Source organism: Bufo gargarizans, chromosome 1 (genome assembly GCF_014858855.1).
Source record: "Bufo gargarizans isolate SCDJY-AF-19 chromosome 1, ASM1485885v1, whole genome shotgun sequence".
NCBI lineage: Eukaryota > Metazoa > Chordata > Amphibia > Anura > Bufonidae > Bufo > Bufo gargarizans.
Genome location: NC_058080.1, coordinates 127,217,641 through 127,232,451, shown reverse-complemented (window position 1 = coordinate 127,232,451; position 14,811 = coordinate 127,217,641).

Sequence of the window (14,811 nt, the reverse complement as noted above, 5' to 3'; positions counted from 1 at the left end):
GTTAAGTGGAGGTGAAGCCCTGCATTTACTGTACATGCAGTGAGCACCTTCACAGTATAAGGACAGGCAATGGCTAATGCTATTGTTGGTACCCATACAAAATCATTGTTCCTGGGCAGCAGAGTGCTGTTTAGACAGCACAATCTGCTGCCTGGGAATGATGATTGAGGTGTCTGCACCCCAGATCATTTCACCCAATGAAAGAGACTTTCGCTTGGTTAATCTGGTGATATGCCGCACTTTTACACAAGCTGATTATTGAAAAGGGAACAAGTGTTTGAAGGGAAAACACTTTCCAGATTTATGGCCCAAATAGTGGACCTTGTAAATGTAGCTTTAGAGAGAGTGGTCAATCACTAGTAATAGTGCAGAGGGGATGTCAGAGGGTGAGGTATATAATGGCATACAGATGGTGCCGAAAGACAAATCTCCTGGTAGTTTGTTGAATTGGGGATATTTATGGAAAGTTAAGAGGAGAGGACCTAGGACTCTAAACAGAATTTGTCTCCAGTGACCTTCCAATCCAACTGTTTGCATAGACACATAGGGGGAGATTTATCAAACAGGTGTAAAGTAGAACTGGCTTAGTTGCCCATAACAACCAATCAGATTCCACCTTTCATTTTGACAGTTCCTTTAAAAAATAAAAGGTGGAATCTGATTGGTTGCTATGGGCAACTAAACCAGTTCTACTTTACACCAGTTTGATAAATCTCTCCCATAGTTGTGGTTCACCGGATTAAAACGCTGTTTCGCTTTTGTTGATCTAAGGCTCCGTTCCCGAGTTATGATACTTTTCCTTAATCTGCAAATTAGGCTTATGGTGCTACGAGAGTGTCACCATTGCTCTTGTTGTACCCTAGCTCCTCTAATTTCTATGGCCAGACCATCCCTCGCTGCTTTGCCACTTCCTGGAACTGTCAATGAAAGCAGCAAGGAAGGTGCCGGTCACAGAGAAGAGCTGAGCTTGTGTGCAACAAGAACAATGGTGACACTCTCATTACCCTAAAGGCCTACATAGTAACACAAATTAGCATAACTTGGGAACGGTGGTTCAGATCAACAAGAGTGAAACAGCATTTTAATCGGGTGAACCACAGCTATGTGTCAATGCAAACAGTTTAATAGGGAGGTCGCTTGGTGACAGATTTATTTAAAGGCCAATAGAGTTAAGCATGCTGAGGAGGAATTTGTGGTCTACAGTGCCAAATGATGCAGAAGCTGCTATCAGATTCGGATAGCAGGAGATCCTTAGACACTTTAGTAACATCAGTTTCTGTAGAGTGTGGAGACCAGATTGTAAAGAGTTGAGAAAAGTTATCAGACAGTGGATTATAGGAAAAGATATCTTGCAAGTGAGCAGCAATGAGTCAATGAAAAAGTAGTAACATCTAAAGATACAAGCTCATGTCATGTTAAATCCCATAGAGTCCTTCTTTAGTAAAATAAATAAATATTACATTAAGAAATGTCTATATATATATAAGGAACCCTGAAAGAGAAATGCCCAAAATTCGGTCTACAAGTTGAGTCAAACTAATAAGGGCTGGTGTGTGGTTTACAATGTGTCCCCGCAATGAGAACACACAGTAGGTTCAGGAAACTTGTTTTTATTTTTAGAAAAGATATCAAGGCAGGTTGACCTGGTTACAGCTGAAAGTAACAAGACTCTGGAGTAGTTGAGGCATTTCAAAATTGGACTTCCTGATCAATGGTAGCCCACTGGGGATTGGTGACATGTAGCTTGGGCCCCTAGGTAGTTCTATTGACTGGTAGTTGCTCTCATTCCTCCAGAGACTTAACTATGAAGATCAAAAGTGTGGGTACCACCATCATCCAAGGTGCCAAAACTGACACCACTGCAGGAAACATTAGAATCTGGAGGACTACAAATGTATATGCCTGAATGACAGGAAAAAGGAGGAGCAGGAGCTTGGGAACTACCAGGAGCTGGAAGACGACTAGTGTGCATGGCAGTAACACAGGAATCATGATGAGCTGAGGGGCTACTAAGGCTACTTTCACACTAGCGTTTTGGTTTTCCGTTTGTGAGCTCTGTTCAGGGCTCTCAAAAGCGGTCCAAAACGGATCAGTTTTGCCCTAATTCATTCTGAATGGAAAAGGATCCGCTCAGAATGCATCAGTAACCTGTCACCATTCTGCATCAGTAACCTGTCACCAAAAGGATGCCTGCAGTGTTTTGCTGTCCGCCTGACAAAGCAGAGCCAAACGGATCCATCCTGGCACACAAGGTAAGTCAATGGGGAAGGAATAGTTTTCTCTGACACAATCTGGCACAAAAGAAAACGGATCCGTCCCCCATTGACTTTCAATGGTGTTCAAGACGGATCCGTCATGGCTATAGAAGACATAATACAACCGGATACGTTCATGACAGATGCATGCGGTTGTATTATTGTAACGGAAGCCTTTTTGCAGATCCATGATGGTTCCGCAAAAAAAAAAAAAAACTAGCCTAACATGGAAAATGAGAGGATAGAAAAGACCACAAGAACCACTAGGAGCTGGAGGGCTACCTCTGTGGACGGCTGGAACGAAGGCACTACCATGAACTGTAGAGTTAGCACTGTGGATGGCGGGAGGACAGGAACCAACTAAGGCTGGATGGTTTCCACTTGGTATGTCCGGATTGGAGAGGTACCATAGCAAATGGTAGAATCATACAAACCACATATGGCTTGAGGGCCACCAGCATGTATAGCAGGTGCCAAGCAACCACCAATCAGTGACAGTCAGTTTGCAGTGTTCGCCAGCGAACACATGCGGGCTGCCATCTTTAGTAAGGTAGACTCACCCGTCCGGCGATGCACAGGTAAGCCCTTACCTTTGCCTCTGCCTGGGGTCGGTCTGAAATCAAATGCCGTTAGCGGGAGTAGGCAGTTCCGAGAACAGCCCAATGAAGGCTCCCGGCGGCTGTTCTCCAAACTGCCTGCTCCCGGTGACTGCATTTGATTTCAGACGGCTTCCGGCACAGGTAAGGGCTAACCTGTGCATCGCCAGACGGGTGAGTCTACCTTGCTAAAGATGGCAGCCAGCATGTGTTCGCTGGCGAACACTGCAAACTGACCATCACTGCCCCCAATAACTAAACAGGGGTTTATAGATTACCACTAAAGGAGCACCAAAACCACTAGAGATAGAAGGGCTGCCACCGTGGAAGGATGTACTGGGACCACCACAGAAACTCATGCTACAGCTGTACCTTCAATGAAAAGGTAATTGTTAGGAATTTATAAAGAATTTAAATATTTTACTATAATTTCATGTTAACTGTTTATTGGTAAATGTTTTAATTATTAATTAAATTGATTTAATATTCTCCATCCGAGATCCCCACTGAACCCATACTATTTCAGCAAGTTGCCGCTCAAATGAGTCCCAAGCACTCGAGCCAGCTGTTCTATGGCATAAATCATATTTATATTTAAATAAATAGTTTCAAATACAAAAAAAATATTGTTTGAATTTACTCAAATTACATCAGAATGGAGAGAGCGAAAACAAATAATTTCAATATTTATGATGAATATTACAGTAACCATTCTGATATGTGGTGAATAAAACTGTGGAGGAGGAAATATTCAAATATATGTCATTAAAAATAGAGTCAAGCTGGTGTTTTAGTACTTTGAGAACGGGAAACATCTTGTATTTTTTCAAAGAATGGTTTACAGGGGTGTTAGAACTGATTTGTGCTTACATCTCCTCGGGGACAAGCTTTGATTTCCACCATTCTTTCTTGATTGCGCAGTAGGTTGCTGAATGCGAACTTGCAGAATTCCCCTTTTTTCTTTTTTAATAATAGTAAAAAAAATAAAAAAAGAAAGAGAAAAGAGAATGGCAGCACATAGAAATGCACCGTGTGTGCCGTTTCCCATGGAATTTTATCTCTGCCCGGAATACAGATCACATCACGGAATTAGTCATTTAAAGCATCATTTCTTTTTCACAGATTTGTGGCTAATCTTTATGCAAAAGACATCCTAAGAGTGGCATAAGGGCAATAAAAATAGCACAGAGAAAGCAGTAGTGTTGTAATTGCTAAACATATGGCTCGCAGCCATGGACGGGGGGCAGACGAGGTATTAACCGGGGACGGTTCAAAGCTTCAAAGCCTTAGTAATGAGGAATAGAAACATGTTTTCTTTGTTCTATTCTTTTTAAATCCCAAGGAATAAATGTTAGACAATAAGAAAACCTGAAATAAGCTGTCGAATATATGACAAGAATCTAATTATAATATCTCAAATGTGTTACTTTGGAATCAAATTTTTAAACCTAAAGTGAACATCTCGTTTTTAGCATCATGTCCAACATTCTGTTTATTCATTACAGCGGTCAGAGCTCCATCTTTAATAGTCAGACCTTCAAATCCCCTGTGTATACTGTAGGAAGGTGCAAGCGGCCGTCATTGATGGAAGGTGTGTGTCACCGAGGTACCTGGCCTCGGTGAGGAAAGAGCCGATAGTTTTATATGTCAGCGGCAGCTAGTGCTGACTGACACTGTTTTGTTGTTAGTATGGCTGTAAAGCCGATTCGGGCCGGCTCTTGCTGGGAGTAGCCAAAGTGCTGGGTGGGTGGCTTCTCCCCACGCTCCAGGCCGGGTCTTTTTTGGCCTATATAAAACCCAGCCAGCAGTCTCATCTGGGTGTGGTTTTTCCTCCATCTGACAGAGAAGCTGGGGAGTCTCTGTGTTTTGGGATTTGTGAACTTGTGCCGTGCTAAAGGGCTGAGAGCCGCATGCCGGGAAACAGGCCCTTAAAGCCTGCTGTGGACTGCGGGTGGAAAACTGCTAACCAGGTGAAGATTTTGTTCTATGGACATTGCATGGTGTGAACAAACACCAAGACTGTGAACGGTCATTTTGTTTTTCCTTATGTGTGAATAAACACCAAACTGTTTAAGTTAAAGACTTTGTGATTGCCTCTATACTAAATCCGCTAGCCTGTCTACCAGAGCAAAACTCCACAATACTTATAATAAAATGAGAACATTCAGACTCCCCCCATCCACCATTAAGGGGAGCTAAGAAGACTACTACATAAACGGTTTCTCACGTCAGTAAGTGTTATCATGTAGAGAAAGTTAATACAAGCCACTTAGGGTACTTTCACACTTTCGTTTTTCTTTTCCGGCCTAGAGTTCCGTCACAGGGGCTCTATACCGGAAAATAACTGATCAGGCATATCCCCATGCATTCTGAATGGAGCGTAATCCGTTCAGTTTGCATCAGGATGTCTTCACTTCTGTCGTTTTGACTGATCAGGCAAAAGATAAAACCGTAGCATGCTACGGTTATATCTCCGGCGAAAAAAATGAAGACTTGCCTTGCATTTTTTCCCATAGGAATGTATTAGTGCATTCAGAATCCCGGAATTCTGGATCCGTCCTGCCGGTCTGCGCATGCGCAGACTGAAAAAAAGGTGAAAAAAATAAATGCCGGATCCGTTTTGCCGGATGACACCGGAAAGACGGATCCGGCATTTCAATGCATTTTTTCGACTGATCAGGCATTTTTAAGACTGATAAGGATCCTGATCAGTCATAGGCTACTTTCACATTAGCGTTTTTCTTTTCCGGCATAGAGTTCCGTCACAGGGGCTCTATACCGGAAAAGAACTGTTCGGGCATATCCCCAGGCATTCTGAATGGAGAGTAATCCGTTCAGGATGCATCAAGATCTCTTCAGTTAAGTCATCTTGACTGATCAGGCAAAAGACAAAACCGTAGCATGCTACGGTTTTATCTCCGGCGAAAAAAACTAAAGACTTGCCTGAATGCCGGATCCGGCATTTTTTTCCATAGGAACGTATTAGTGCCAGATCCGTCCTTCCGGTCTGCGCATGCGCAGACTTTTAAAAATTAGAAAAAAATAAATACTGGCTCCGTTTTGCCTGATGACACCAGAAAAACGGATCCGGTATTGCAATGCATTTTTCTGCCTGATCAGGCATTTTTCAGACTGATCAGGATCCTGATCAGTCTGAAAAATGCCTGATCAGTCTTAAAAAATGACATGCGTTTGCATACAGTTTGCCTGATCAGGCAGGCAGTTCAGGCAACGGAACTGCCTGCCGGAATCAAACAACGCAAGTGTGAAAGTACCCTTACTAATGCCATCAGTTGGCATACATTTTGCCTGATCCGGCAGACAGTTCCAGCGACGGAACTGCTTGCCGGATCTCTCTGCCGCAAGTGTGAAAGTACCCTTACTAATATGTTTATATTATCCATTTTGCCTCCTTTGCTGGCTGGATTCATTTTTCCATCACATTATACACTGCTCGTTTCCATGGTTACAGACCACGCTGCTATCCATCAGTGGTGGTCGTGCTTGCACAATATAGGAAAAAGAACTAGCCTATGTGCACTCCCATGGTCCCAGCCAACAGAGTGGCTGACACTTTGTCTTATAGTGTGCAAGCATGACCACCACTGATGGATAGCAGCGTTGTCTGGAAACGAGCAGTGTATAATGTGATGGAAAAATGAATCAAGCTAGCAAAGGAAACAATATAGGTGATCACAATACATTAGTAAATGCCTTGTATTGCCTTTCTCTACATGATAAATGCCACTTACTGAAGTGAGACGACCTCTTTAATAAGCGGCATGTAGAAAAGTTATACAGCATGCATGATGCTATTCTGTGTGGCCCTAAGGATCTCTAGCGCCCTAATTTTTGGGACTCCTCTCTCATCAGTACTCCAGAGAGGAATAGATAGTTGTGCTGGTGCCTCTCTCCATTCCAGAAGAAGTGACAGAAGCCTCCAGACTCCAACAGTTGTGAAACTACAACTCCTAGGTTGCTCCATTCACTTCTATAGGAGTTCCAAGAACAGTAGTGATGAGGGGCATAGGCAATATTAGAATTTGCTATATTTTGCGAATTTTTGGCCAAATATTCTCCATAAATTCGCAAATTCGAGAATTTGTGATCTCCAGTCAATGTTTACTTGATTGTGAAAATCAGCAATGCAATAAATTTGTGATTAGACTATTCAACACTATTTGCAAATTGAGCAAGTGTGCATGCTGGGTGTTGCAGTTTAACAACAGCGGGAGTGCTGCTAGTTGCTGACCCGTTGCCGTAGGTGGCAAGGAAATTTTAGTAGCAAACATATTTGATGCTTTTTCTATCAGATGGTGTTTCATTGGTACCTGGCAGACACTTATTGTGGCCACCACTGATCCAGAGAATGAAGAAGCACTTCTCCTTTAATGTTTAATGGTGCAGCAGTTCTTGGGAGCCACAGTTCCATTGCAGAGGTAAAACAGTGAAGGGAATGCAGTGCTACATCAAAAATATGTCTCCTTCATTCTCAAGGTCAGAAGGCGTCCCAGAAGTTGGATGTTTAACAGTCCTAAATTAATTAAATAACACCCCTTTTTACTTAATTTTAGCTTCACACAGCTACTAATAAAACTCTGACTGCTTGCAGCCACCTCTAGGGGGAGCTCAGTACACATGGATTTACGCAGTTACTAATAATCTCAACAGAAGCTCCTCCTAGTGGCGAATCAGAAAAATACTACTGTGTTTCAGGAAGTAGGAGAAGCAATTCAGTGCCAGATACACGTAGATGGGAAAATGTAGCATCCATTAGATCCCATTGATGCCATATTAAAGAGATTATACTGTATATATTACTGTATATATTAACTAGTAATATGATTCACTTTCCTGATACTCACTGACGGGTTTCATCTACATTTCATCAAATTTTAACCATGATACAAATATTTCCATGAGAGAACAAATATGCAGCAAAGCAAGACATAGCACGAAGACATATATTGTCCCAGCTCGGGCTTCCTGACACTTTTTATCTCTTTTTATCTCTATATTTGTGCACAGGTTCCCATAGATCTTGTCACCCAATATTGTTAAACTTTTTCTGTTCGTCGTTTATATTCCTGAAAAGTTGTGAATCAATAAATATGTGTAAGATTTACGAGTTTCAAGTCATTTCATTGGTTGCAAGTCATCCTGAGCGTGAGCCCATGAATTTAATTTACAAACCGCTTGGCCAGACTATCAAAATCAGACATTTGATGTAATAAATTGCGAGCATCGGGGGCCGTTATGGTCTTCGTAAAGTTCTAGCTGTTAGAAAGTTGCTCTTAAATATACTTCAGAGCTAGATAGTGATTCCGAGGCAGCAGGAAAAAAATATTCATTTACATTATCGTCAAATTTGCTTAATGCACATTTTATTCCTTCATAAAGATTGTTTACTATTATGTTTTGTGCTCTTCAGCATCTGCATATCTCGGGGGGCAAGAAAGCAGAGGTACCAAAACCATGCATTAGAAAATGCTGAAATTTTGGAAAGTAAATGATACTTTTTTATGGCTCGACACCTTTGGTGGCTATGTTACATACATTGTCGAAAGTCACATTATTATGATCACCATATAATATCCAAAGTAATCACCATGTTTAACACAGATAACAACTAGATGAGATGGGATTGAATTAACATGGTCCTGGTAGGTTGTCACAGGTATCAGGATCCATGCTAACTGCAGTGCATTCCAGAGCTTTTTGTGTGGGGGATGATCCATAGAGAGAAAAAGATGATTGAGGTGGTCCCAAAGATGCTCAATTGGGTTCAAGTCTTAGGAATTAGGGGGTGTGGGGTTTCTCTCTGGTAGACAGGACAAGCGGACGCAGTATAGAGGCAAAGACCAGTTTGTAACTCAAAAACTTCCCAAACTCAGGCCCCCAGCCTAGCACACGGCTCAGATCCTAATCCAGCGAATGCCAGAGCTCCTCTGTCAGAGAGAGAGTTAATTTCCACCAGTTGACACTGCTGGCTGAGTTTTTTATATAGGTGTCAGGAAGCAGGGGGTGTTACCCCTACTCTGGGACCACGGGCACGGCGCAGGGCACGGGTTCCCCTTCAGCTTGGTAGAACACCTGGTGCCCGAGGTGCGGGTGCACGGCATGTGCGCAGTACACAGGCTGCTCGCACATTTCCGGGTGCATAGAGTTCCTGCATTATCCGGCTGTCAGGTGTGAGTCTTGCTGAGGGAGATTCCCAGTACACACCTTCCACCTTCCTCGCCTGCCATTGGTTCCTGGGGAGGGTGGTTCCTACCTTCCCTGGCTATAAAGACCTGGCCTGAGCTCTGGTTCATTGCTGAGTTATTCCACCTTATGGTGAACACCTAGCCTCCCTGCAGATCCTTCTATTGCCTGTTGTTTCTTTGTATCCTTCCTGGCTACTGACCCCTGGACTGTCTTCCGCCTTGAACCTTCGCCGCCTGCCTCGACCCGGATTGGACATTGACTACCCCTCTTGGATTATCCCTAAACTTGTACCGCATTCTGGGCTGTCAGCTGCTTACTGCCAGTGGGTTCCTCATCCCACTACTGGCTCCCTGGGAGGTTCTGACAGAATAACTCAGCCTTCACCATGGAACCCGCAAAAGCAGTGGATCCCATGACGGCCATGACCCAGCAACTTAACCTCATGACGCAGGCCTTCCAGGAGATGCAAGCGAGTCATGAGCACCTGCTGCAGAGGGTTGCCACACAGGAGCAGCGCATCGCAGAGCGCACCGCGCTACCACCCTCGCCTCCCCCTACGCCGGCGCGCACCCTGGAAGTGGTCTCTAGCGAGCCGTCAGTCAGCCTCCCTGAGCGGTTTTCAGGAGATCGGAGGAAGTACCGCTCCTTCATCATCTCCTGCGAGCTGTTGTTTTCCCTGAAGCCACGTACATATGCCACGGACTTCGTCAAGGTACGCACGGCAATTTCCCTGCTCTCAGGGCCTCCCCAGACCTGGGCGCACCAACTCCTACTAGCCGATGACCCAGTGCTGGCATCTTGGAAGTCCTTTGCCGCAGCTATGCAAAGACTTTATGATGACCCCCTGCGTTCTTCAACCGCCAGGGGTACCTTGCGCACCCTCCGCCAGGGCAGACGTCCAGTGGAGGATTACATCATGGAATTCCGTGAGGTAGCCCCGGATACGGGCTTGAACGAGGTGGCCTTGATTGACCAGTTCCGCATCGGTTTGTCCGAGCAGCTCAAGGATGAGCTCGCCCGCATTGGGGTGTCGGGCTCCTTGGGGGGCCTGATGGACTCAGTAACTCACCTGGATCGCCGCTTCCGGGAAAGACGACAGGAGCGACAACAGACCCCGCCTCTAACGGAGCGCCGGTCGGAACCCTTAAGGCTTCCTGTTCCTGTGGTAGCAGACGGTAACCAGGAGGAGCCGATGCAGATCGGGGCTGTTCGGGGTCCCCTGTCCACGGTGGAGAGAACCAGGAGAAGAACCTTGCATCTGTGTTTATACTGCGCAAAACCAGGCCATTTCCTGAAGGACTGTCCCATCAAACCTCCCGAAGGTAGGCCGGAGACACCCACGGTATGCATTAACCTACCTATGTATAACAACTCGTCTCATCTCACCATCCCTGTTTCCCTGCAGCTGGACAACAACAATATTGATCTCTCTGCCATCATTGATTCGGGCGCAAGCAGCTGTTTTATGGACAAGGATCTGGCTTCCCAACTAGGCATCCCGTTGCGCCCTAAGAAGAACCCATCCCAGCTGCATCTGGTGGATGGCAGCACCCTAAAGACAGGACCTATCGCCATGGAATCACATCCCTTGTTCCTCCGCATCGGCCTTTACCATTCCGAGAAGATCGTGTGGGACATCGTGCCTTCCCCCTTGTTTCCAGTCATTTTAGGCATCCCCTGGCTTAGGAGACACAACCCCACGATTAACTGGACCTCTGGCTCCATCACCTTCACGCCCCCCTCCGGTTCTCCTGTTCACGCGTCTCCGGCTCCAAGCCCTCCTACGGTTCTGGGCACCGTTGAACACAGACTACCCGACAAATATCGGGACTATGCAGACGTTTTTGAAAAAAAAGGAGCAGACGCCTTGCCACCACACAGGCCTTATGATTGCCCCATTGACCTCCTCCCTGGAGCCCCACTGCCGTACGGGCGCTTGTACAATCTGTCCGAACCCGAGACCAGGGCCCTGAAGGACTACATAGAGGAGAGCCTAGCTAAGGGGTTCATCCGTCCCTCGACCTCTCCAGTTGGGGCCGGCATCTTCTTTGTAGGGAAAAAAGATGGGGGTCTCCGGCCCTGTGTCGATTACCGGGCCCTGAACGACATCACCAAGAAGAACCGGTACCCACTCCCTCTCATTCCCGACTTGCTGGACAGAGTCAAGGATGCCCGTTTCTTCACCAAGATCGACCTCCGTGGGGCCTACAATCTGATTCGTGTCAGGGAGGGGGATGAGTGGAAGACAGCATTCCGCTCACGGTTTGGGCACTACGAGTACCTTGTCATGCCCTTCGGGCTCTGTAACGCCCCTGCCACATTTCAGTGCTTCATCAATGACGTCTTCCGTGACCTGTTGGATACCCATGTTGTGGTATATCTGGACGATATCCTTGTCTTCTCCAGATCACTGCCACAACACGAACGGCTTGTCAAATCGGTGCTCCAGCGTCTGCGGACCCACAGTCTCTATGGCAAGCTTGAAAAAAGCACCTTCGAAGTCTCGTCCATTGAATTCCTGGGCTACATCCTATCCCCAGGTCGAGTGGAGATGGACCCCAGGAAGATCCAGGCCGTCCAGAATTGGCCTGTCCCCCGCAATCGGCGGATGGTGCAGCAGTTCATTGGTTTTGCCAATTTTTACCGCCGATTCATTCGGAACTTTTCAGCGATCTGCGCTCCCATCACTGCTCTGACCAGGAGCAACACCCTGTTTGAATGGACCCCGAAGGTCCAACAGGCATTCCAGCACCTTAAGAGGCTGTTCACACAGGCACCTATACTGGTACAGCCGGACGCCTCTTGCCCGTTTTTTCTGGAGACCGACGCCTCTGAGGGGGCTATCGGGGCTGTTCTCTCCCAGGTCCAAGGGGAGAAGCAGCTTCTCCATCCCGTTGCCTTTTATTCCCGCAAACTCACCGGGGCCGAACGCAACTATGATGTGGGTGAGAGGGAGCTGCTCGCCATCAAGGACGCCCTGGAGGAATGGAGACATTTGCTGGAAGGAGCCGAAAACCCTGTGGTGGTGTACACCGACCATCGCAACCTCGAATATCTCCGCAGTGCCAAGCGACTGCGTCCTCGACAAGCCAGGTGGGCTCTCTTTTTCTCCCGTTTTCGCCTCCAGATTACCTATCGACCGGGATCCAAGAACGGTAAGGCTGATGCCTTGTCCCGTATGTGCTCCTCCGAGGCCGATCCTGCACCTCCGGAACCGATCCTGCCAGCCGCATACTTTCTGGCCACCCAACACTCCTTGATCGAGAGGATCCGACGGGCCAGCATGCCAGCTCCAGAGGAGGCAGCCCATCTGCCAATGAAGCAGGGGCTTTGTTACCACCAACAGTGGATCTACGTCCCAGTCTCCCAGCGACTGCCTGTACTACAGCATCACCATGACCACCCCACAGCAGGCCACCGAGGTAGGCGCAACACCACGGAATGCATCCTACGTCAGTTTTGGTGGCCCTCTTTGGCAGCCGACGTACGCTCCTTCATAGAGTCTTGTTCCGTGTGTGCACTCTACAAACGTCCCACCTCAAAACCTGTTGGGTTATTACAGCCTCTGCCAGTACCAACCCTTCCATGGCGCAACATAGCCATGGATTTCATTGTGGACTTACCGCCTTCACAAGCCTGTACCACCATCATGGTGGTGGTGGACAGATGTACCAAGATGTCCCACTTCATTCCGACCTCCGGTCTCCCGACGGCCCAAAAAACCTCAGAGTTGTTCCTCCAACACGTGTTCCGGTTGCACGGGCTCCCTGATTCCATCGTCTCAGACCGGGGCTCACAATTCACCTCACGCTTTTGGACCCAGTTTTGCCGTAGCCTTCATATCACTCGCAGCCTGTCTTCTGCCTATCACCCCCAGTCCAATGGGCAGACCGAAAGGACCAACCAAACCCTCGAACAGTTCCTTCGCTGTTACACATCCCATCTACAAGACGACTGGGTGAGCCATCTCCCCTTCGCGGAATTTTCCTTCAACAATCAGCTTCATTCCTCCACCGGGCTCTCACCATTCTATGCCAACTATGGCTATCATCCCGCAACTCTCCCGGATCTCCCCCTTGATGTCCCAGTGCCTGAAGTGGCTCAACGGCTCCGGCTCCTACGAGAACTGAGGCGGACCCTAACGCAACAACTCCAGGCCGCTCAGCAGCGGCACAAGATGCAGGCAGACCGTAGACGCACAGAATTCCCCAGGTACAAAGACGGGGACAAGGTGTGGCTTTCCACACAGCACCTCAAGCTGTCCTGTCCCTCCCGAAAACTGGGACCCCGTTACCTTGGTCCCTTTGAGATCGTGAGTATGGTCAACAACGTTGCAGCCAAGCTCCAGTTGCCTACTTCCCTGGGAATCCACCCGGTATTCCACGTGTCCTTGTTGAAACCACACCGTGCCAACCCGTTCTCGGACCGGGCACCTGCTCCACCACCTCCCATCCAGGTGAATAACGATGATGAGTATGAAGTCCAGGAGATCCTGGACTCCCGCCGCCGGCGTGGGGTCCTGGAGTATCTCATCCACTGGAAGGGGTACGGTCCCGAGGAGCGTTCCTGGGAGCCCTTGGGGAATGTCCATGCGGCCGCCAAGGTGCGGGCGTTCCATCGGGCTCACCCCGAGAGGCCTTCCCAGGGTCGCGTCCGGAGGCCGCTCCTTGGTGGGGGGCTCTGTCAGGAAGCAGGGGGTGTTACCCCTACTCTGGGACCACGGGCACGGCGCAGGGCACGGGTTCCCCTTCAGCTTGCTAGAACACCTGGTGCCCGAGGTGCGGGTGCACGGCATGTGCGCAGTACACAGGCTGCTCGCACATTTCCGGGTGCATAGAGTTCCTGCATTATCCGGCTGTCAGGTGTGAGTCTTGCTGAGGGAGATTCCCAGTACACACCTTCCACCTTCCTCGCCTGCCATTGGTTCCTGGGGAGGGTGGTTCCTACCTTCCCTGGCTATAAAGACCTGGCCTGAGCTCTGGTTCATTGCTGAGTTATTCCACCTTATGGTGAACACCTAGCCTCCCTGCAGATCCTTCTATTGCCTGTTGTTTCTTTGTATCCTTCCTGGCTACTGACCCCTGGACTGTCTTCCGCCTTGAACCTTCGCCGCCTGCCTCGACCCGGATTGGACATTGACTACCCCTCTTGGATTATCCCTAAACTTGTACCGCATTCTGGGCTGTCAGCTGCTTACTGCCAGTGGGTTCCTCATCCCACTACTGGCTCCCTGGGAGGTTCTGACAATAGGCCATTTAAGACCCAGCCTGGAACGTGGGGAGTAGTCACCCACCCAACACTTTGACTACTCCCAGTAAGAGCCGTTTTGGATCAGCTATTACAGCTATACTAAATAGCAAGGTGTCGAACAGCAACTGCTGCTGACACGTGAAAACTGGTTCTTACTCCACCGAGGCCAGGAACCTCAGTGACACATGCCTTCCGTCAACGACGGTCTCTTGCACCTTCCTATATACCTCCCCCCTTTGTTCAACCCTGAGGGGGTGAACACTTGCCAGACAGTGTACCCGGGACAGGGCATCCGTATTTCTCTGCAAGCGGCCTGCCCTGTGATCCACTGAGAACTTGAAGTTCTGTAATGACAAGAACCATCTGGTAACCCGAGCATTCCTCTCTATGGCCTGGCTCATCCTCTTGAGAGGGGCGTAGTTGGTCACCAGACAGAACTTTCTCCCCAACAGATAATAGCGGAGAGACCCACTTGATTGCCAGGCACTCTCTCTCCACTATAA